A 25,993-nucleotide genomic window follows, 5' to 3' on the forward strand; every position below is an offset into this window, starting at 1 on the left:
TCACTACTACTGATACCAACAGGTAATTTATGGACTATTCAATGTCTTTCTGTCTTGTTCTAGGCACTGAATTCATATTAAATCATATCTATCTCCTCCTTACTTATCTTTCAAATATCCTCATAGCTCAAAATATCTTTCTCAATTGTTTCCCTACAATTATGAGTGATCCAACTCTTTACTTTTCATTTCTAGCTCAGTTACAATTGTTAAGTTGTAGGTTCCTTGCATAAACTTACTGTGCTTTATTTTATTCCATACTCTGTGTCTAATACTGTTCTGGTAAAAAAATAAAAAATAAAAATAAAAAAATAAGCACAGAAAAAATATTTAATGGAACCATTTTGATATTTCATGGAACCATTATTTTGATATTTAGTCTGAACAAGCAAAAATTGAGATGTAGAAAAACATTTTCTATTATTCAATAGATAAGAAAATCCAATTATTTTAACACCTGTTGTTAATTATATAACACATTTAATTACTTTTATATTTTTATCTTGCACTTTTCTTTAACTTTGTGGCAGTTTTACATATGTATGTGAATTGCTCAATGAGTTTGAAATGATTAAGTCTATCATATTTGCTTTCATTCCGTAAAAACCCAGACCAGAACTAGGTGTTAATTCTGATAAATAAAACTGAAAAAAAATGAGGAATTTCAGGGTTTTTTTATGAGAGATGACCTTTACCATTTTGATAAGCATTAATAGGATATATATTGATCACTTGACTTGATTCTTCATTTTTAAAAAGAATAATCATTGTATTAATATTACAGACTGAAATTTAGGGAAATTATCTATTAGCTAGCAATGAATTGAGGATTTTATAGCTTCAATTACCCAAGTACTGCTTAAATATAATTAATACGCTTTAAAACAAGTTTTCAATACTGTAAAGACAATATTGGGGGCAAAAGGACTATTTTGTGAATTAGTCAATCAATAATCAGAAACAATATAGATGAAGAAAAAAAGATTATTGGTGAATTCACAATGTAAGGGATATTATCAACAATTTTTCAGTGATTGTTGTTTAATGATAAAATGTAGCTATTTTAGGATCTAAACTTTTGAAATTAACTTTTCTACAAAAATGTAAAAATAAAACAATACAAATTATCCTAGTTATGAATGAACTTACTAATTAAGATGATGTCAGGTTGTATTAATATCATTTAAATCAAGAATGTTAAAGTTACAAACAATGCAATATAGAATAAACCTTCATTTCTGGAAGTGCACACATCTGTTGTACAGCTCTGGTCCTGTCCATTTACCAGTTGCAGAGTTTGTATAGGCTTTTAATCTCTGGCCTATATTCTCTTTTGATGTTACTGAGTTATCAGATCAACTGATCTATCAGTTTCTATTCACCCTTAAAATTCTCTGATCTTTTAGAAGAGCTCAATTCTGCTAAGTAATGAAGGACTCATTTTTATCATTTATTATTGTTTTCATTGTCCATATTTATGGGGTTCAGTGTTAATAATCCCGTTACTTAAGAATGGTTAACAGTTACATTTAAGATGATAATCTTTATTCTTTTATCACTATTATAAACTGATTTATCAAAGGTGTTTCTGAAGAGTTTTATCTGAAAGTAGATAATAGAAAGAAAGGCTATGAGAAATAGATGTACTTTGGGGTCAATAATGCTTCTGGATGTGAGTGTGTGTGTTTTATGTGTGCACATTGTGTGTGTGTGTGTTCTTTTGTTTGTTTTATTTGATTTTTGCCTTTTTGTGCTCTTTAGCATTTCTTACTTTCAGAAACTCTCAAGTGCCAAGAGAACCACATTTATATGAAAAGATCTGGGGGAGCATTTTTGCCAACCTTGATTTGAAGCTGGAGTTTACAAAGTCTTCTCAGAGCCTATTTTAATGAGGTTTCCATCTTTAATAAAAATTGCGTGGTTGCTTAACTGAAGTGACCTGCCAAAACTTACTTAGGTTCATCCATGGTTACACTGAATATTAAAAATATTGAATAATAGATTGAAACTAGAGCTTAAAGTTTCATCTGTAAATCAAAGCATTTGTTCCAACCCTTCACATTAAGAACAAGTCTTCTCAGAGCATATGTAGAAACAACAAACATTTCTCATTAAGTAACATTTACTGCAGGTATAATCTGTAGTAGCAAACATTTTATAAAATTAAATTTGCTTCAGAGTTTTGATTAAAAGTATTTATTTCAGGGTCTGTGAATAAAGGAGCTCTTATAAAAATGATGAGGGTTTTTCAAGTTGCTAAAACAAACTAGCTTTTGTTCTTGAAGTCTGAAAAAAAATACGAAAGCATATTTGTTTCCAGATGGAAGATAATTAACACAAAAAAATCTGCTTTATCCATAAATATGGCTCTTTTTTAAATTCCAGTAAGATCACCAAAATATATAAATTCCCTTGAAAGGAATTCAACTAAAACTGGTATTGGAGAAAAATGAAATAAGTGAGAACTAGTTATTTTTCTTCCTTTTATTCAAATCTTGAGAAATATGGGTATTATAAATTGAAAAAAAATGTGTATTTGTTATTTTCATTATTTCTTTGTGCAAGGTGTTTGTTAGAATGAGAATCAGGCTGTGTATTGACAAAATTATGTGACAATCTGCATAATTATGTTTCATATGTGTGAGGCTAGTTATGAATGATTAGATTGTTATTCAAAGTTAGAATGCCTGTATTTTAGAAAAGCCAGTAACTGAAATGAATGGGATTATTTGTGGCAGCAAAAAAAAAAAAAAAATTCCAAATTTCAGAATTAGACTGCCAGTATCAAAAGGACTTAGACTGAGGGATGTTATTTACCTCTATCCATTAATGATAGAAGCTAAATGAAAGAATTCGCATAAACACAACAGTATAAGTCACCGCTAAGTACAGTGCAACTCAAATTATTTCTGTTCAAGTGCATTTAAAGTGTCAATTAATTGCCTCCATTTCAAATGCACACCTTTTCCCCAATTATCAAATTAAAATTTGCGCTGAATCAATGAGCACAATGATAGTTTAATTATATTAAACCACATGAAATAAACAGTGAGGAAGTGTTTGTGCAGATGGCCACCTGAGTCTGTCACCTCCAGGCATAGCCAATGACAAGTATCATTCTCTTGGTAAATAAAATTACTTTATTTTACTGTCACTGCAGCATCCTTACTTTTAAAAGATAGGAGAATGGGTTGAGAGAGAAAGATTTAAGGGAATTACAGAAGGAGAAATTGCAGACGCAGATGTATTTTTTTTCTAAGGGCACCAGGTGTTTTAAATGCCACCAGAAGGGTGCTCCAGGCAATTCCATGCTGTCCAAGATAGCTTGGCGTAGATTATCTGAAAGCTTTTGTGTCTTTTCAGCTTTTGATTAAAGGCCAGTGTCAGGACTCCTCTGGGCTTTTGCTTGGTACAGTAAAGCCGAGGGATTTTTTTTTAAGCGGCTGCCAAAAAGATGCCAGTTAAGATAATTACATTTCAATTTAAATTGGTAATTTTATGAAAATTCAAACCAGAATATGTGACACCCAAATCTCCTTAGTTTTATTCCTCCCAAACATGCACACACACACCCCTCTTGTTTTGGGGGAGACAATGACAGCAGTCCACCAGAACCTTCCCATGACCCAGAGATGTGTGCCAAGAATTAAACAGATGAGAGAAAATTGAACAGAGCTTGTTTTCTCTGTCCAAATTTATTTTCTAGCCTGGATTTATCACTAGTGTACATTGGAACCATCCCAGGGCATCCTAGCTTCTAGTATCTTTTTCCCGTGGACGCCAGCAAAAGAAGCTTTGGACCATAACTATAGTATTTAAGACATTGTTTTCCATTCACAGTCAAGCTTTGTATTTGTTAACAGGATGTAGAAAAGGAATCAAACCTTCTTAGAGTCTCTCACCCTCTTGGTGAAAGGACAGGGACACAAGTGGCCAGATGAACCCTGAATTTTCTGTCTGCCACTTTCTTTTCCAGGACACATACGCAAGCTTGGCAGCACCAACAAAGTGGAAGTAATGTTCCTTTGTTTAGAATGCAGTGTGTACGAACATTTACATAATAAAATACACACACAAATAACAGATGGTGAAGAGCCACTCATTTCGCCACATGTTGTAAGCACGATATCGTTCCTTGATGATCTCATTTCTCTTACTTCTGCCTACAGATGTCTACCAGCTATTTAACCTCAGGGGTTATTCAGATGGTGAAAGGTTTGAAGACAGGCACAAATCTGTCTGCAGAATTTTCCTCTTCCATCAGGTGCAAATGCCCTTTCTGGGTAGAGTTATCAATCCATAAAAATATTTTCTTCTGTCCAAAGAACTAAATAATAAACTCCATTTCTCATGACACTTGTTGTTCAGATACTGTCTACAAAAAGATGACCATAAATCCTGCCAACATGATAGCTTTGAAAGAGGTCTTTTCCCCCTAACCTTTTGTTCTGAGCAGAAAATGGTTTGCTAATAATTTTGGTTGTTAAGTGAATAGCCTTCTTCTAGAGACTTGGAAGAAGGGTCTTCTGAGGGGAATGGGCATCTCCCACAAGCTGTGGTTCACATGTCCAATCTGTAATTAGAGTTAAGACTCAAATGTGTGGTGATAGATATGTTGTATACATTTAGCTGCCACTTCTCTCCCTAATTTACACTTAGATAACACTTCTCCCAAAAGCACAAGTTACATTCTGTTTAATTAGCTCACAATGTACTTTTATGAAGTACACTGAGAAAGTGCATTATTAGCCTATTAATTTATGAATGTACACTATGCAAAAGCACATAATCATTAAATGTTGCAATGTATAAGGAGATCACATTATTATACCCATTTTACAGAAATGAATGCATGCTAAATTACTGGACAATGAATAATGCTGAATAAGAATCTTTGTTGATCCATCTAGAAGTCTCTATTTCCTCCTAAAGGACATCTCTGACTGAATCTTATTTCTACTTACTTAAAAGTGAGTCATAATTTTTAAGCAAAATAGTAAAAAAAAAAAAAAAAAAGTAGTGTATTTAAGTCAATTAACATTTTAGATTAAGTCTCACATTACATAGAGTTCATTGTATATATGAATGTGTATAATAAGAATTTAATGTCACACTAGAATATGTCAACCAATGTGGATATGAAAAATAATCTGCCAGTTGTGAATAGTTTAAGAAAAAAACTGAAATATATTCAAAATGGCTGAAAACAAATATTTTTTTTATTTTAGAAGTTATCTATAAAATAATATCCAGAAATAGGTTTAATGGCATACTAATGACCAGTTAAAACTAGACACATTCCAGAATCGACAGGTGATCCATCTACAAACAGAAGAAAATAAAGTCACAGAATAAGGAAGAAAGGGCAAATGGTATGACAGTTGGACAAGATGAGCAAAAGGGCATCTACCTTAGTCTTTGCTTAAAAGCGACTTTAGGCAGAGGAAAGAAAATGTGAGAGATCTTGGAATACTTGTAAAAGCAGAAGAGGGGGAACAAATTGATAATCTGGCAGAATTTATGAGCAAGCGCTAGATTTGAGCACATTACAATTCATAAGAACATATTGTGCACTTATAAAATTGTAGTCCTTACTGGAAGAAGAGACTGAGAAAGAGAAAGACACACACACACACACACACACACACACACACACACACAACCTGCATTTCTGAGGACAGGCACCTAGTTATATGATTTCACTTGCTTCTTTTAGTCATTTCATGGTAGCTTCTCCATGAAAATGGCAAAAGACCATTCCTTAATCAGGGGCCTCTGGTATCCTCTGTACTGCCTTGGCTCTATATAGTTTTACATGCTCTATCACCTCTGCCAATTTTTCCATCTTCTGTCTTTGCTGGGACAAAATTGTTGTGGTCAGCAGTTCCTTTGTTTACACCAAAGTCAAACCATCACCTTTTTCTGGAATTATAGATGAAAGAACACTTAGGTTGTGATTCTGGTGTGCTGCATAAAAAATGAAACTTCAAATCTCAGCCACTGGATTCTTCCATGACATCTTCTAGAAAATAAGCAAGGGAATCCCCAATTGCTAGGGAGGGATGTGGAACCCAGTAGGTATTAAGTAAGCTCCAAACCAGAGACTGGGATCCTGCAATATAGTTGATACCTTCCTAATATGAAAATGAAGCCAGCGGTCATTTTTTTTTCCTTGAAATTGATGTGAATTATTAGCAAGAGCAGAATTGACTGAGTGTCTTCACAAAAATGTGACCGCCAGTATCTTTTATCCCAGTCTGGAATATCTTTACCTCCTTTTTTTCTCAATATCTGCTCTATTTTTCTGATCTTATCTCAAAGAAAAAAGATCCAGGACTCATATTTGTTGGTTGAATATATAGCTAGAAGCCAAATAAAAGACTGAACTCCTACACGTAGATTAATTTGTTGACTCCTCTCAGGAATGTCCTAGGAAGGACCTCCTTATCTCCAGTTAGAAGGTGTTTTAGTCATCTTCCTCACTGCTGTGACCAAAAGACCTTACAAGAGCGATTAGAGGAGGAAAAGTTTATTGGGGAGTTCATAGTTTCAGAGGTCTTAGTCTCTAGTCAGCAGAATGAATTCTTTGGGGCCTGAGGGGAGGCAGAACATCATGGCAGAAGAGTGTGGTAGAGGAAAGCATCTATGAGAATGGCACCAGCAAGGGGAGAGAGAGAAAGAGAGAGAGAAAGAGAGAGAGAGAGAGAGAGAGAGAGAGAGAGAGAGAGAGAGAGAGAATGAGAATGAATGAATTAGGAGAGATTCTCATCAGATACAAAATATGTACCTCAAAGGCATGCCCCCAATGACCCATCTCCTCCAGCCACATCCTACCAGCCTTCAGTTACCACCCAGTTATCCTATCAGGGGATGATCCACTGATTAGGTTAATGCTCTTGTAACCCAATTACTTCACTTCCAAATACTTTTGCATTGTCTGACACATGAGCTTTGGGGGGACACTTCAAAACTAAACTATAATAGAAGGGAAATGTAATGATCTATGAAAGCTTAGGCTCAAGGAAGGGCCCAGAAACAAACTTATAACATTCCCTCTTCCTGCTGAACCTTACTTACCATCCAGGTGCTAATCATCTCCCCTTGTTTGTAAATCTTCAGTAACTCTTCAGTTTCTGTGGAGTTGCTATATTTAGAGCACTACTCTGAAAAGCCTTGAACTCCTAGACACTGACTCCCAAAGCACTCCAGACCTTGACACAAAGTAACATTTAGGTCATGATCTACTGCCTTGCAAGCTCCTTTTCACAGCCTCTTGTGCACCCCTCCCCCCCACACACACACACCATCTTCCCTGCTTCTTCTAAATTCTGAAAGTACTTATTATATTTTCTGGGTTTTTTTCCATTTGATTTCATAAGTGCCTCCACATCTCATGACAGAGACGGAGCCTCCCCGCCTCTTTTTTTCAACTTTCTCAGCATCTAAACCTGAAAAAATAATCATTTGATCATATTTGATTTTTCTTATCTCTTATTAGAGTGTTCGAATTACAAGGGGGAGGATGTGGAATTTTCCTAGGGACTTGAGTTATACTCTGTGTATTGTTCTGTGTGAAGAAGAACTTTTGACTGAAAAACTGAAACAAACTAATGGTAACTTATTTCCAAGTGTTAGGTACTATCCTGTATTTTAAATTACAGTTGCATACCTAAATATGTGCACACACACACACACACATGAACACCAAACATACAATCCAAAACATCCAGGATTTATTAAACAGGAATAGAAATAATGAAAATCAGTAGAAATAGGTGGGTTCTTTATATTGACAGTTAATTGTACTTGAATTAAATCAAGGATGTTCTTTCTATGTTTTCAGTCTCCTTACTTATTCTTAAAATATTTTCCCAATTTATTTTCTTGACTTCTTTGCCAACATTTTTTTTTCCATCATTTACCTCGGCGAAGCCTACTCCATGCACCATTTGGTCTAAATTTCTGTTGTCCACTGGCAATCACATTAAATAAGTAATTTGGGAAATTGGTATGTGGCTCCACAACCGTTATTGCTTAATATAACATCACGCTTTGGTGATCATTGCCTTTTGGTTTTTTTGTTTGTTTGTTTGGTTGGTTTTTGTTTTGTTCTTGTTGATTTGAATAAAATAACAATTAATTATAGAATGATGTAGCAATCTTCATTGTAGAGCCAAAGACCAAACTTTTGCAACTCACGCTAAATTGAATTTAAAAATTGATTTAGCCCTCACTTACTCGACTTATCACAAATATAAATAGTGATCTCTACTTTGAGATATAACCTCATACGGAAACTTTATATCAAGTAGATGTTTTCAGAAAATAGCATTGAGTCTCCTTGCTTCCAAGCTTCCATTTTGTGCTGTATGTTTTAGATTTCTCCCCCCCTCCCCCAATCATTCTGTACAATTTTCCGGTCTTTTTGACCCGATGATTCTCTATCTAGGGGACTGAGCTGTTTAGATCTCAGCATGCTGGCTGCCTTCTTCTTCACTTCTAGTTGGTTCATCTCTGTGGGAAGCAAGGAAGGTGAAAGGAGAGAGAGAAGTATTTGTTCTCTGGGCTGTCTTCTTACTTTACAGAGGGTTAGCAAAAGCTGTGTTGCACAAACCAAAAGACATCTCTTGGCAGATGTACCTCTCTTACAGTTACAGCACTCATAGTTTTCAATAACTGCTCCCACTCTTCCTTCTTTTGGTCTCAGGAGTGACAAAGTCCTCCCGATATTACTAGTCATTAGTTTCTTTATGGTAAGTCATTACTTACACACAGTGCTCTCCATATGTTTGTAAAATCGTCTCTTCCTTAAACTCATTTCTGTTTCCCCATTTGAGTATGCTGTCTCCCTCTTTGCTTACCATTCTCTATGTCCCAGCTCACAGAACCAACTCAGTATGGATCATTTACAGAGCTAACCAGTGAACATAATTTAAAAATTTAAAAAATAGTAAACATAATTACATATGAAGTATCACCCAGCTGAAGTCACAGGAACTCACTTTCTCCCCCACTCACTTCTTTTTCTTGAGATTGTACTAGGAATGTTTCCAAGTTTTGCTATGAATGTAATTAGCCTAATATAATTGGTCTTACTTGATTTTTTAAAAAAGTAAACATAGTTGTTAATGCCTAAAAATGTAAGATAAAATTTTAATAGCTTATGTTTATATTTATGTAAGTAAATATTTATATTTATGTAAGTCAAGTGTTATACCTTTTTCCATAATAACGTCTATTAAGAATGCCCCCCGTGTATAGCTAAACGTATGTGAAACAAAATGACATTTCATAACTGCTATAAAGTCACTGAAGCAATTCTTAAATTAGTGACTTTCGGACTAGCAACGTTTCAGTTGACATCTAAAATTTAACTTTCTCAAAAATATCTCATATATATTCCCATCTATTATTGGGAAGACTCAAACAAATATCCCACCTCAACAGAGATGAGTAAGTCACTTCTTTCATCATTAATATCATATTAATTACTTTACAATTGGTCTTATACAATTGTCCCTTATACATTTAAGGTACAATGTACAAAGGGGATCAAGATTCTAAATAAATCTCTGCATGCTTCAATTGTAAAACAGGTAAAATTCTTGTAATTAAATACCCTGCATATTTATTTTATAAAGACTTGCCTTTATAAAAGTACTTTCAAATACTTTTCAGCTCTTGCAAATTTTCAGGGACTTAATTCTGATGGGGCCACCCATTAAATGTTCTTCAAGGATTCCTCTACATTTTTTCTTTTCATCCAGGAATAATGGAGAACCTTGAAAACGCTTCAGGACTATGTGGTCTTCTTTAAAATATCTGTAGTCACTTGAACTTAAAAGGAGTTGCTGCACAGAGACAAACAAAAAATAGGAAAGGAAAATAAAAGAAATTCTGTCTTAGGCGTAAGCTCTGTATGAGGTTTGGATTCCTGCCCACTATAGCATTTCAATGTAAGAAATGATCTTTGACATACTACCTCTCCTATCTTCCCTCTCTCCCCTGTACTGGTTTTCTCCATCTGTCCCCTCCAGAGTCTTTGTCTCTCCTTCTCTGCCCCATGCTTTGTCCCAAAGGCTAACACCATCAATTGCAAAACTTAGGCATCACTGCTGTTTGCTTTGTTGATAGGCGACAAAATCAGGGAGAAAAGAAGCCCATAGAGAATGTTTAGAGTATATGTGTCCCCATTCCCTTTGTGCTTTGGTTCCATGTTTCTGAGTATCTGTGTGGTTCTCTAGAACTCTAATCTTTCTGGGCAGCATTTCACCATGTCTTTATCTCCTACAGTACTTAATAATATCGAGTTTCTTTGACTTGATGATCTCCTACTTTTGATGCTTTCTGGACACTTTCAACATGACTGGGTTTCTTTACCCTGCTCTGTAAATGGTCTGCATTTTTTACATTTCAATTCAAGGCTCTTATAGATGGGTCCTCTTATTGAGGCTCATTCTTACTTCTTCCAGGTACCAATATATTCATAGTCCCTGGCCATTACTCATAGGATGCTATAATGGACTTAGTATGTTTCTCTTCCCTAAGAGCTTTCTTAAGATAAAGGTGGAAATATGCTGTGTGTTCTGTTAAAAAAATAACCCAAAGAGGAAGATAGGAGAGGAGCTCAACAGTATACAAGTTTATTCAGGAAAACCTGTGTATGGGGTCCCAGAGTAGGCTGGAGCCCATCCTTAACTTATATCCCAGGGAAGTTATACGTGAGTGAAGGAGTGTGGAATTTTTTTTTCAGTTTGGCTGTTGCTATGGGGTTGTCAGAGAAGGATTCTTGTGGTTGTCACCACTCTTCTTTGTTGTCATCACTGTTCCATGTTGAACAAGGTGTTTCTGAAGATTTTAATTCCAGATAACAATTCTCATTAGAGGGTATTGTCTGGGGTTTAGGTCCGGCTGTTCATTGTTCTGGGTCAGAGTGACAGAAGGGTGATAGTTGTTCTAAGATTGAAGGTGTGTTTCAAAATGGCATTGCCTAGATCAAGTTCTCCCTAACGATTTCAACTATTGTGATTTCTGTGGTTTGTATAAGTGTCCTCCATAGGTCCATGTGTTAAATGTTTGATCCCTAGGCCATGGCTCTATTGGCAGAGGGTCGTAACTTTGAGAGCAGTAGTCAAGTAGGGAGTCTTTAGGTCACAGAGGGCATGCCTTTAAAGAGGATACAGGGACCCCTGCCCCTCCTTCTCATTATCTTATACCCTCCAAACCTGAAGTGAGAAGTTTTGCTCCAATACACACTCCCACCATGATGTGTACCTTATCACAGGCCTACAAACAATAGGGCCAAAAAATCATGAACTGTAACCTTCAAAACTGTGAGCTAAAATAAACCTTTTTGTAAAAGTTCTCAGGTGAGTGAAGGAGTGGGGAAATCTCAGAGTTTCCTAACTTTTCATCACAGGTAGAAGCAAGACGTAGGTTCTCTTTTGTCAAATTGTATCTTCATATGATCTTAAATTTCCCATTCACTATCACCTATTCACTTGCCCACCAGGTTGTCTATCTTTTATTGCCTTGATTTACTGCAATGTTAAGAGTTTAGAAGAATGAATTACTTTTACATAGCCAGTAGAATACCTAGCAGCTGCCTAAACAAATAGGGCAGCACTGATGCTTCTAGAGGGTAGATGTCCATAGCAAAATTTCCAAGTGAAAATTCTTCTGTTTGTTTTCTCACTGCCTTCCTTATTTCTGTGTGGCTTATACATGAGATGTAAAAAGCTAAGTAGTCTACATTTTTTTTAAAAAAAAACTTGATTAGAAAATATATGAAAGCCATATTTTGGCATATGAAGGGTTAGAGCATGATAAGAATAAGCACTATATTTTAGGTAGTATGTGCCATTTATCTGTTATCTCAGTTATGCCTCATTCTTCTTGGTAGAAATGTATTTTATGGAAAAATGGAAGAATGAAGTCTTACAAATTCTTCTGGTCTTCTTTTCCTTTTTTCACTAACCACTGTAAGATCCAAGGAGTCTACAGGGCATAAGGTTACCATGGTCTACCCACTGTAGACTTGCCAAGTAACCATTAGTTCTGTAAACTATCTTCCTCTAGAGTTAAATTCAAAGCTCTTAGACAGGTAACAATAGCAAGATCCAAAATGAAGATGCTATGGCATTAATAAGTTGATGTGTAAAGATACTTATCAGTCAAAAGCACACTGCAAGAAATAAAAATAAAATAAAATAAGAAGTCAATCTCTAATACCAGTTTCCTAGAATACATAATCATTGTCCACCTTATTGGTGTGTGACACTATTTTTTTTCTAGTTCTTTGTATAATGTATCAGAGGCCCCCAAGCTCTTCTCTTTAATATTATCCAAACCACTGATACTTCATTATCAGTTAAAATTGGTTTTGTTTTCTTTGCAGCACTGACACTATTATTGACTTTTCAACTTTGATAACATAGTAGCACAACTTTCATTCCATAGATATGAGTAACAATTATTATGCCCTCCAAGACATAAAGTTGTACACTGAACACATCAATATGAATTATTAGAGGAGTTACAATGTAATATTTAAGAGCCCAAGGTTTGGAATCATGCTATTTGTGTTTAAAACCTGCTTCTACTACTTACAAGGTTTATGAATTATTGAATTAAATTTAACTTTTCTGTGTTAACTTCATCTGCAAAGTGGAAATAATGACAATACCTTTCACAGTTTGTTATTTTAAGTATTTAATTGATCATGGTGTTTGAGAATACTAAGCAGAGAAAGTATACTTTGCAGATATATATAAAGAGAGACAGATAAATGGAGACAGAGAAGGCCTTAAACATCAAAGTTAATATTATGAGTGACCCCTAATTTTGATGGTGTCGCCCTCAATTTCTATCTTTTAAGTAAATGTAAGCACACAAGACTAAAATTTAAACTGGCTCCATCTGTACACAGCTGATTGTGCCTGTCTATGTCAGAGAGAGTAAGAAGAGTGGAAGTTGGGAAGCTCTAGGTCATAAAAACTGTCCTAGCATCTCTCCTGATTTTCTATACCCAGTGTCAAGGCCATTTTATGTTTTCTCATAAACATTAATAAATGTTTATAAAAGATTTATAAAATACATTGTATTTTGGCATCTTTTATATGACCATATTTATAAATTTAAAGAATTTATGCCCTAAAGGAGCCTATCTTGTCCATCACACAATTGGAGCTGATATTTTTCTATTGTGGCATCCTTACTCCTACAAGAATTAAGGAACAGCAACTTCAATATCAAAACTAGAATCTAAGCTGATGTGTTGCCTCTCATTTTTGTTTCTCTTTTCACCTAGCCCCATTAATGGATAGGGGGAATAATTGAGGCCATTGTGCACTATTCTTTGTCTAACACTGCCTGATCTTGGGAAAAGATCAATTGCAAAGAATTATATAAACTGAGCTTGGAAGAGTGGAATAAGCTTGAAGAATTTGTCTTGGGAAGGATTCCATTTCATAGGCCTGTTGATTTGCTTAGAAGATCTGAGACACAGCCAACCTGCAAATGGCTAAAAATTATAGAGTAACAGATCTAAATTGAGAGAAATAGTTTTTCCAAAGGATAATTTCTTAAAAATTGAGAAGCTGAAGCTCATTTCAAAAGACTGCAGGTGAGAACCATAGCCTCAACAGGGAAATACAAAAAGCAATGCATGGAATACTCTGGGTATATTAGATCAGGGAGCAATTTAGTTTCATTGTGTATTTCTGGGACACACTTATAGAGAAAAAGTTTAATATCAGGAGATTTGTAGAATAACTGGAATCACAGAAAGTAAGAAAGGTAAGACAAACACATGTTGGATATAATTTAAATATATGAAATGACACTCAAATTCAGATTGGGATTTACCTGGAGAATTAAATGTGTGTGCGTGTGTTCATATCTTGATTTGTTACATTAGTATTTTTATTTTCTTTATAATTCTTACATGAATGAATAATAAAACATGGAATAATTTTCCAATCAAATGGGAATAATAGAAGAGCTAGATTCAATTTGACTGGATTCTTTGTAAATACACAAATCTCTGGCCAGGATTTGGTTTCATTGATCCTTGCAAAGACAGTACCAGGAAATGACCCAGTGTATAAGTTGAAGGGACCAGCAGTTCCATGGAAAGTATTCTGGTTAAACCTCTACAGATTATTCTGGAACAATCAACAGGAAAGTCTCCTGAAATAAATACGATTTGGACTCATTTACACTGGGATTCAGTGTCAAGCCAAGGTAGCATATGAGGGAAATGCAATTGCTTTTCGAAAATGTGGAATAGTAAATTGCATCTTGAAAATTACAAATATCACTTTGTGGAAGATGGCCACATGTTACTCTAACCCTTCTAAAATAGCTAACTACACATTGGTTCAAAATGTAGGACTTCTGAAATTTTATTACATGATAAGACTCCTCTGGTCTCTTGCTCCTCTGGTCTACAGGTTTTGTGTGTCTGTAAACAGTTACTATATAACATGCTAGTGACCCTGACATCACATCCCAAACTCTTGTTTCAAACTGAATTCCTGTTTTGTGTCTTTGTGTTACATTGCTGAGCCTAATCATGAAGACAGAAGTGGATTAGGTCTCTTTCCAACTGGGACCCATGTCCTGATTCCATCATAATCTCAGCCCCAGCACTTAAAAAAGGACTATGTCAACCCTGTCTAAAGACATAGAAATTTTATTACAAATAGCATGGCAATCTGAGGTAGGCAAATAATAAACTTGTAGCAGAAATTATGTAAATTTTGAAATACAAATACTCACTGGGCAATTAAAAAATGTTTAGTTTATTCCCTTGGAATCAAAAAAGAAAGGAATTAAGGAAGAAAGGGAAAAGGGAAAAAGAGAATAAAGAGCAGGAATTTAGCTACTAGCAATAGGATTTCAAAATTCTATGCCAGAATCCAGGTAAAATAATGATGCACTTGGAATGCATACACCTTGACCCTAAGTTTGTATGTGGCTGCTACTGGCTGTGTAACTTATTTGATTGCCATTTTCTTTCTTTTTTTAATTTTTTTTGTTGTTGTTGTTGTAGATGGACACAATACCTTTATTTTATTTGTTTGCTTTTATGTGGTGCTGGGGACTGAACCCAGTGCCTCACATATACTAGACAGGCGCTCTACCACTGAGCCACAAACTTGGACCCCTTGATTGCCATTTTCTTTGGAGGGGTAATATACCTCATGGGAGTTTTGTATGATTTAAGTAAGTAAAATTTGAATAATGAGTCCTTCACATAGTAGGCTCCTCTTGCCTTGAACCAATTAGAAGAGACTTTTGGATACATACTTTTTACATCTATTTCTCCAGGCCATTAGATAATGAAAGGAAATTTGTAATGCCTAGCTGGGAAACCATATAAATTTTAAATAACAGAAAATGGGTTTAAGCAGTGTGATAAGATCTTATATTTAAAAATATACTACTAGTGCACATGTAGTAAATTATGTCATTAAAACCTAGAATTGTCTTATTTTTAACAATAATATCAGGCATTATAAATCTTCATTATATGTGCCCAGAAACAGGGAGTGTTCATTTAAATGGGGTAGATATAAATTTGCTATATAACATAAAAATTGACATTTTAAAGAATGGAAGAAAATTTGTTTTTTTTTTAAAGAAACATGCCAGTCTAAGAAGAAATTATGATCAGGGCTGTCCCTAGAATATATAAAAGAAGAGAGATTTCTGAAGGATCTGTTTTTCAGGAATCCTTTGCTAATGCTAGGCACTCAGAGGATGAAATCGTGGAGGATAAAGCTTATTCACCACCTGTTGCAACAAGATTGAAGGAGCCCTATATACATTGAGATAGGTCATTGACTCCAACCCCTATACCAAAAGATGCCAAGATAAAAGGACAGAAATTTCATTTCTTCTTTGGTCACACAGGCAATTGTTTATTTGTTTTATTTTGTAATTTTCTTTCATGTATCTCCTTATTGGTCAAATATGTGCAAATGTAGGTTTTAAAATGTTGAGATCCCAAACATAGTCAGGTATTTTGACATTAAAGTTAAAACTGATTTAAATCAGAAAAAAAAGAAGTAGATAGGCACTTTGTAGCCACAGAGATGATAGTCAGTACTTGTCCACGTGAACATCATAGCCCTGATTATCTTATTTAGATGTAATCATATGAAACTATACAACCAGTTTAGGGGAATGTGTATGTCCATTTACCCACAATCATCCCATATATAAGTTTTTAATCTTTGCAGCAAAATAGAATTTGCATGTGAATTGAGTACCTTTTAGATGTTTGAATGAGTAACTTTTAAAAATTGGTGTATTATAATTATACATAATTGTGGGATTCATTATACTGTATTTATAATGTACATAACATAATTTGATCAATCTCATTCCCCAGTACCCCACACTTCCCTCCCCTCTTCCATCCCCTAATCCCTTTCTGTACTCTAGCATGTTCTCCTTTCTGTTATAATTGTTTTAAATTAGTGTATTGCAATTACATATGAAAGCAAGATTCATTATGGTAGCATGTGGACATAAAATAATTTTGTTGATTTCATTCTCCAGTACTTCCTTGTGCCCTCCCTACCTCTTAATTCTCTTTCTCTACTTTGTTGGTCGCCCTTCTATTTCAAGAGATCCTCTCCCTTTTTTAATCCTTTTTTTCTTTTTGTCTAGCTTCCACATGTAAGAGAAAATATTTAACCCTTGACTTTCTGATTTGGGGTTACTTCACATAGCATGATGCTCTCCAGTTACATCTATTTACCAGAAAATGGCATAATTTCATTCTTCTTTGTGGCTGAGTGAAACTCCATTGTGCATATATACACTCAACTTAATAGCAAACTTGGGAGTTCTTTATCAGTATATCAGAATTTCTCTTATCCTTTCAAATGACTGTATAATACCTTCCTTCTATTCTCTGTGAAGAAACTTTACATTGTTTTAACGTTTTTTGATCCTTACCAAAAAAAAAAAAAAGTCTTCACTATACAGCTGGGTATATATGTTATTTTGCCTACTAAGACACTTATATACAATATAAAGTTCTGGATTGCTGGGTCAAAGGTATGCATGTTATTAATTTTGGTAAATATCAACAAATTAATCTTCTGAGGAATTATAGTATTGTAAATCTTATAGCAATGTAAATATAGCAATGTAAATAATATGAAACTGATTGTTCTTCTGTATCTTTTCCAAAGTAGTTAATAATCAGGACTTTGAATCTTTTTCAAATTGCTAGGCTCAGGTGATAAAATAGGATAGGTCTACTTTGTAATTAATATGCAAATTACTGAAAAAATTTTCATACTTATAAATCATGTATTTTCTTTTCTGCTCATATCCTTTCCCCATTTTTCACCTGGTTTTCTTAATTTTTCTTCATGTGTATAAACACATTTTGCAATTCAAAATATGTTTTCTCAATTTTGATTTGCATTTTGACTTTCTTTTGGGTGGCTGCCATTAAACAGAACGTTTCATAATAATTGAAATTTATTATTAGAATTCAATGTTTTTAAGAAACTTTTAAAAATTTTTTCAAATCATGTTTTTTTCTTTTTAATAAATTTAGTAATTTCACCATTTTGGACTTTATTTGGTGCAAAATATAAGGTTTAGTGTCAAATTAATTTTTTTAATGTTGCCATGTCACTATCCCTACACCAAATTTTGATAACCCTATTTATCTATTGATTAGAAATGACAGCTTATTGTGTACCAAATTTTAAAATGTATAGAGATCTATTTTTAAATTTATATCCCTTTCCATTGGTGTACAACAACAACTTCAACATTACTCTGATTTTTATATTTTAGCTTCATATTAATTTAAGTATATGATAGTTCTATTCACACTTCATTGATCTTTCTCTCAGTTTTCAATTCAACTTTTATATCCTGTTTTGTTATATAAATTTTATTTTTTTAATTTTATTTATTTATTTATTTTTTTATTGGTTGTTCACAACATTACAAAGCTCTTGACATATCATATTTCATACATTAGATTGAAGTGGGTTATGAACTCCCAATTTTTAAATTTTAAATTTTTAATGTATTTACTTGGATTGTTTTATATATGTAGATTAATGTAAAGGCATAATTCTTTCAATGATATTGAGGCTTACTCCACAAGGAAATGGTGGTACACAGTTCCATTTAATCAAAACTCACATCCCAGAGTAACATCTTAAAATTTTCTTTATATATATTGTATTTATTTCTTCTTATTTTCAGTTATTTTATTTAGTAGTGATTTGTACAGGGGGTTTCCTTCTATTGTAGTTTCTACCTAGTTTACAGGTTATATATGATGGTTATTGACTTCCAAACACAAATTTTGTGTGAGGCACCTTTCTGCATATTATCATTCTGATGTCTCCATTGTTTCTTCAAAATTCTCCAAGTATAAACTATTAATACAGTAATCAATATAAGAACCTTATGTTCTCACGTGCATAAAGACATGAATTGGCGTGAACATACTTTATATACAAAGTTATAAAATTTGTGCTCTATATGTGTAATAAGAATTATAATGCATTCCACTGTCATGTATTTAAAAAAGTAAAATCAATAAAAAGCTAACCATAAAAAAGAATTTTATCTTCTCATCTAAAATTTTTAATTAAATGTATAATTAACAATTAAATGCATAATTAAAAATTATATTTTTAATCTCATCATGTTTTCTAGTTTCATTGACTAATATTCCTGAGGCATTGATTGTCTTTTGAAGCAAATCAACATTTAACTTCAAATCAAACAAAAATTACCCAGAAGTCATTAAAATAAAATTTATAAGTTTCCATCAATTAAAAAAATCAGCATAACAAAATACACCATTAAGGAAATGCAGAAAACAAATTAAAATTGATCTAAATTATATTGAACTTATTAAAGCATTACAAATTCAGAATTATAATCATTGATTAGAAAATATAAAAAGTTGTAAGAATATATTCACAGAAAAGAAAATTATTTTAAACCTGGAAAATGTTCAATATTACTTTTAGGTAATAATTACAAACTAAAGCTACCACGTGTTTCTTAGAAGTTTGTCAAAGACAACATTTTAATAAACACTTTGAAATACTACTATGAGCAGTTAAATTACCATATTTTGGATTTTTCTTGACATTGACTAATGTGAAAATGATTTTAGGTTAAGATGAATATATTTCACCACTTTATTCATCTTTTCAAATTATGTTGAGTTTTCATCAATAATAAATATTTAGATTGTATCAAACACTTGACAGCACTATTGTTGATTTCTACTCTTACATCACTATCATTTCAGTAATGAAGATACTATGTATCAAAATCTGCAGGACAGAGCTAAGGTAGTGCCTGGAAGAAAAATTTGAACAATTAGTAACTATAGTAATAAACTAGAAAGAAAATAAAATGACTGGAGATGATGCATGGTCTATCCCTTATAAGCCCTACATTGATTAAAAAATAAATTATTATCTTGAAGGATATTTTTTCACAGCTGGTATTATCCATCTCTTACTTGGAGTCTCTAAACAAATTTACTCATTTTTAATACTGATATACTTTACCTTGAATTCCATACCACCTTTTGTTTATAAGTTCTTCAGACTGGGTTTCTAATTAATATAGTAAAAATAGCATATGAATATAAAATTCAAAAATATACATTATCTACTGCTCAAAGTTCAGTGTTTGTACAGTTCATTTGCTGCTTGTTCTGACCTCCAAAATGGGAAATTGTTTGTTTAATTGGCTCACCTGACTAAAGTGAGCCTTTGCCTTTCTGGACTGTTACATGTAACTGTACTCAGCATAACTGTTGACCATGGCACCCATCACTCTTGTCCTGATTCAATCCAAAGTTCAAATGATAAACTCTTTTGACACAGAAGTTCTTTGTTATAAAGTGCTTGATAAAGGAGAAAGGAGTATTTTTATACACTAAAGTATATGACTTTGTGCAGTTTCTCAGGATATGTTGATGTGATATCATATTATATATCCCTGTGAAATATAACATCCTATGTTTTAATGTCCCAAAAAGTTAAGTTCCCCTATATTCAGAGATTTATCCTCTTCATTTATTTGTTTTCATGTTTTTTTTCCTACTACTTTTAAAATATACAATATTCTCATGCCTCTAGTGTGAAAAGGAGAGTCCGAAAATATCAGTTAATAAATCTATTGTATAATAATCACTCTGATAATTTATAGCAGAACTTACTAAAGAAGACTATAATTTTCATATTTTCACAAGCTACAGATAATAAAATGTCTAAATGTAGACTGGTCCAAATTTTATTGTCTTACCATGAATTATACTGTTCATGTGCAACATAGCTAATCAAAATATACTAATTCCTGACTGATCCCTAGCTGACATTCCAAATAACTGAAGAGTTGGTTCATTATCCATTAAGATGATGCTATGGAGCAATCTGTCTTTAGAGAGACCTATTTATTTTTTTACTTAATGGATAATGCAACCGGTTCCAATGGTAGAGATACTAAATTAATATAAAAATCATTACAATATACCATCTACTGATTTGTTAAGAGGTCGAAGGTTTTTCAACTGAGAGGAAATAATTCCTTGTGGTTTGTCTTGCTTTTAAGGGCTCCTGTTGTCTGGATTTAAGTGATCCATCACTATGTATATTTTAAAAGCAGAGTCTTCTACAGACTACAGAGTCTAATGACAAATACCTGATATTGATATTTAGACTATACAATTAAGAATATAATATCCTTTATCTAGATCATTTTAATGACTGCATAGTCTATGGCACTGAATTAAAACCTAATTATAGCATCTGCTCTTATTTCCAAAATTTCTTCTAGTAGGCGATATTACCTGACTCTTGATCAAACATCTTAACTAGACCAGAATCCCTTCAGGTTCAGAACAACTTGTTTTTAGAGTGATCTCAAAGCGCTGAGGTATGTTTACAAAGACCTGACATCCGAGGACAGAACAAACTATTGGGCCTCAAAGTGAGAAATGCAGTTATCAATAGAGTCAATAGACTCTAAAATAAGTAAAACTCTGAAAACATAGTGATATTTACAGAAACTTTTCAGTATGCACATATTATGTTTTGTGTAATATTATTTGATCTAGATTACTTTTACATTATAATAAAGTCATTTAAATAATATTCTATATCAACAAGACAGATTAGTTTCCTAGTTTTAATAGGGGAATCTAAAAGGGGATTTTGTGGCTTCAGATGACTATCATTTAGGTTTTCTAATTTAAAGAATATGAGAAAGATACAACTAATTTTTGTGACATCTCCATGACTCTGAAATTCCAGTAGTAAAGAAAGGGAAGATAATATATCACAAATACAGAGTTAAGTGCTACAATATTATCTTTACTACCTAAGGCAAGAAAAATATAAATTCTAATGGCAGAAGACTGGAAGCCATTGTCAAATCCAAGTAGTTTTCAAAAACCTTCATCTCAATCATTTCATGTGCCAAATAAGGAGTAATAGAACTTCATCACATCCCAACAGGATTCAGCTCCTTGGAACAAAGGTACAGAAATAAACTTAATTAAAAGTATTAACCAATATTAATCTAATATCTTTGTCTTTATTTCACATTTAAAACATAGGAAAATTATGCCTTTTATGTAAACAACAATATGAATCATTTGACTGACTTATTTGAGAAAAATCTCTATTTCTGGCTATTTAATCTTTAAATTTAGAAACAAAACAAAACAAAACAAAGCCATTGCTCATATAAGACACTGAGCAGTATTTAGAGATAAAATATGGCAAAAAAAAAATTGCCAGCAGAATAAAGGGTAAAGAATAGAAAAATTTATATGACATTATTTTTTGACTTGTTTTTTAGCTTGTTTTTTTGTTACTGTTTTAGTCAGTTTTTTCATTGCTTTAACCAAAAGACCTGACAAGGACAGTTATAAGAGGAAAAGTATATTTGGGAGTCTCAGTTTCAGAAGCCACATTCCACAGATAACCAACTCCATTCCTCAGGGCTTGAGGTGACATAGAACATCATGGCAGAAGTGTATAGAGGAGAAAAACAGCTCAGGACATTACACCATGAAGGAGGAAATAGGGAGAGAGAGACAAAGACAGAGATAGAGAGTAAGAGAGAGATTCCCTTAGCACAGACAAAATTAAATCCCCAAGGACATGCCCCCACCAATCTACCTTCTCTAGCCATTGTACCTGCCTATAGTCACCACCCTGTTCATCCCATCAGGGGATTAATGCACTGATTAGGTTAAGGTTCTTATAACCTAATCTTTTTACATCTAAACTTTCTTGCATTGTCTCTCACATGAGTTTTTTGGGGACACCTCATATCTAAACCATAACAGTTACAATTTGCTGCAGATTTCAGATTTATATCCTAGTATCATAGTTGTTTACACAATGAAACAAGAATATCTGGATCTTGAAATAAAACTGTAAAATTCTCCCTAGTTTAGGCAGTGCATAAACTCATGTTTAGTTGCCTTTGAACCTACAGATGTCCATGTTGTGTGCAGGAGGCTATATTAGTGTTCCAAACTCATGTCAGTTATTCCAGAATGTTCCATGAATGTTTTTGTAATAAATACATTTTTGTGTGGTTTCATGCTTGATTGTAATTATCAAATAACTTGTTGTTGTCCTAATTTGACCTGGAAATATATAACATCTTGATCTATGTTCTTTTTCCTCATATAATTTATTTATACTAGTAACATGTCAAGGACACAAAAGTTCTTTCTCACAGAAACAAAAACCACATCCAGATGGTGAAGTCTCTTCCAGGAGAGTATGGTTAGCAGAAACAAAGACCAACATTAACAACATCAGCACAACAAAATTGCATCCATAATTTGTCAAAAGAAATCCTGTATTAAAGAATTAAGAGTCTTGGAAATGAGCACAACCTACCTGATGCATCTGTCCTCCATCCCTGGTTGGCCAGCTTTTTGGCTGTTGGAAGTACCAGGTCTCTTGTTTCCAAAGAGCCGCCTGTGTTGGCCTGTCTTTCAGACTATCATGTTGCAAAATCTGAAGTTCTGTTGCAATAAACACCAGATTTCAAAGGAAAGCAATGAAAATTGTGCGGAGATTAAACTCATTTTTGTAGCAACAGTCAGTAGTACATGATTATGTGTCTAAACAACTCCTTTTCTTCCAATATAATATTAGATCAAGAGACACTGAAAAAAAATGACTTTTCTAAATGCACCCTCAAAATCACTTGAGGGAGGGATGCAGGGTTGTCTTGAGTGAACACAGGATGATCTTTGTATGAACACAATGAATTTAGCCTTCAAATCCCTCCTGAGGCAGCCATATGCAAACAGACAACTTTAGAACTGCATTATTCTAGAGCAATCCTCAGCCAAATGTAGTTGAAAAGTACTTGGGCATAGTGAAAGCAACCCTGACATAAACACAGCAATATGCTTCAAGAGATAAAGAATTAAAAAAAAAAACTAAGTCAAATAAAGGCATAGTTTTTCAAGAATAATAGTCTTCTCTTGGTATTCATTTAGTTTGAAATTAGGAATAGTGGCCTCAAATAATACTACTTCATGAATTAGCTTTTCTGGATCTTCTTTCAAAAACACTGTTGTTACCACTATTATATCTGAGCTTTCAAAGTTCAGGAAATAAGGTTTAAAGAAGACTAAAGAGTTAAAATATTTAAAAGTCAGGGGTACATTCATAAACTGCTAAGAAAACTAATAAAAACATGCCTAGGGACACCATGGAACATTTTCTTTAGGGTAAAATTATTTTATTTTAATTTAATTTAATATTTTTTCTTGGCCTCTCTTCGTTTCTTTTTAGTTTTAGAGGGACACAGATCCCATAATCTCATTGCTGCAGAAATGAAGGGTCTTAGACACCCATCATCACAAAATGGTAAACCTAAAAGAGTAATAATTGTAGTTCATATATTTTACGTGTTAAGAAGTTAAAGCTTGAAGAGGTTAAGTGACTTGCCACAAAGTTATGGCTGGCTGTATCAAAATGGGGGATATAATCTAATTCTTATAATTCAAAGTTGAGAGTTCAGACTACAATTAAACATTCCAGAGTGGATATTTCTTAAGTGGTTTAGAATTAGATTAGAGTGGTAGACATGGCAAAATTTAAACCAATTTTACAGCAAATGATGCAGATCAATTGGAGACCTGTTTGAATTAAGGTTGAATAGTAAGTATGATGGTTGATGAGATGTTGTTATTCCTTCTAACAGAAAATGTCTGTCCTGGGTGACTGAATTTAAACTGAATATGATTCCTGTAAAATTGAAGTGCAGCCAACTTACACCAGTTTCTCTAGAGAAAAGTGATTCTCAAATACTGGTCAATACAGATGTCATGTGAACAAGATATATATTCAGATTGCACTCTTACAATTTTCCTGTATCTACTACCTTTCATAAATTAACTATTGTTAGTGGCCTTTGGAGTTGACAACATGATTTTGATTTTTTGTTGTTTTCCTAATCCTCATGAGAATAACAATACTATTTGATGCATTTATTTCTGCTAGACTGTCATCCTAGAGATACTTTCTCTATTAGATTTCATTCTTCATTCCCCAGTACAAGGCCAGCCACATGGAAGTGAATGTAATTGTGTTGGGACGTTGAAGTGGGCATGCAGATCATCCACATGGAAACAGAGCATTATAAAAGAAGACCCAAATGTCAGTCAAATGCTAAAATTCATAGGGAATGGAAGCCTCTCATGTTAATTAAAAACAAATAGGTGTTTGGGGTTGTATTTTAAATAAAAAAAAAAGAGAGAGACATTCATGTGATTGGAAAGTTATAAGATACAAAAAGTTTATATCACTTGGGGAAAGAAAATGTGAAGTAACAATAGTTCAATCATAACCTCCTGAGTCAAAACTAGGGGAAAAAAAACAGAATGCAGATTACAGGAATCTCAACCTTTAATCTTGAATTTTCCATCAGAGTGAATGAAGAAATTCATGATATTATTTTCATGTAATTTATAAATAATAATTTTATGTCATTTGTTAGTTTATTAATTTCAAATTAAAATTAAATAACTTGTATATTGTTATTCTGTTTATAAAATGAATCCTTATTCTAAAGTGTCATAAAACATGAGTTAATATTCAAATTATGAGAACATTTAATCTAATGAATAAAATATTTCACTAGTCAGAGTACAGGGTCCCTCTTGATGGAACAAAAATATATCTGACAGTACCAGCCTTTACAACCCATAGTCCCTCTTACTCAATACACAGATATGGCACATCATTATTTACTCACAGATATTTCATATTTGCATTGTCAGTTAGGAAAAAAATTCTAAAATTATACATAACTCCAAATTGTCGAAAATTTGGGTACATCAGAAGACAGAGGCAGACGACGTTTTAAACTTTAGCCTATCATAGTGTAAATGGAGCTCTTACAGTTCTGAAATAGTCAAGGGTTAATTGTTTCCTTTATAGCAAGACAACAACAAATAGTTTTGAGATCAGTGCCCAAATAGTATGTTCTAGTTTACCCCAAGAAAGGTGCAAATTCAGAAAGACAAATACTACATTTTCTTATGTATGTGGAAGCTTAAAAAAAAATGGAGCACATGGAAACAGAGAGTAGAATGCTTATTACCAGAGTGAGGGTTGAGACAAGGGAGATACCGGTCAAAGCTTAACAAATTCAAGTTAGACGGGAGGAATAAATGACAAGTATTTGTGGTGATGGATATGATAATTAGCTTGATTCAATTATTCCACATCATATACACATCTCATAGCATCACTTTTCACCCATAAATATATGCAAATTTAATTTGTCACTGTTCAATTTAAAAATTGAAAAAAGGGTAGAAATTTTCTCTTGAATCATTTTATCAAAATAATGATGACTTATTTATAATTAAATTATTTTTAAAACCGATATGCAAAAACATAAAAGTTGCATATATTAATGGGGCACTATGTGA

The sequence above is a fragment of the Urocitellus parryii genome, chromosome 2, assembly GCF_045843805.1.
Source record: "Urocitellus parryii isolate mUroPar1 chromosome 2, mUroPar1.hap1, whole genome shotgun sequence".
Lineage (NCBI taxonomy): Eukaryota > Metazoa > Chordata > Mammalia > Rodentia > Sciuridae > Urocitellus > Urocitellus parryii.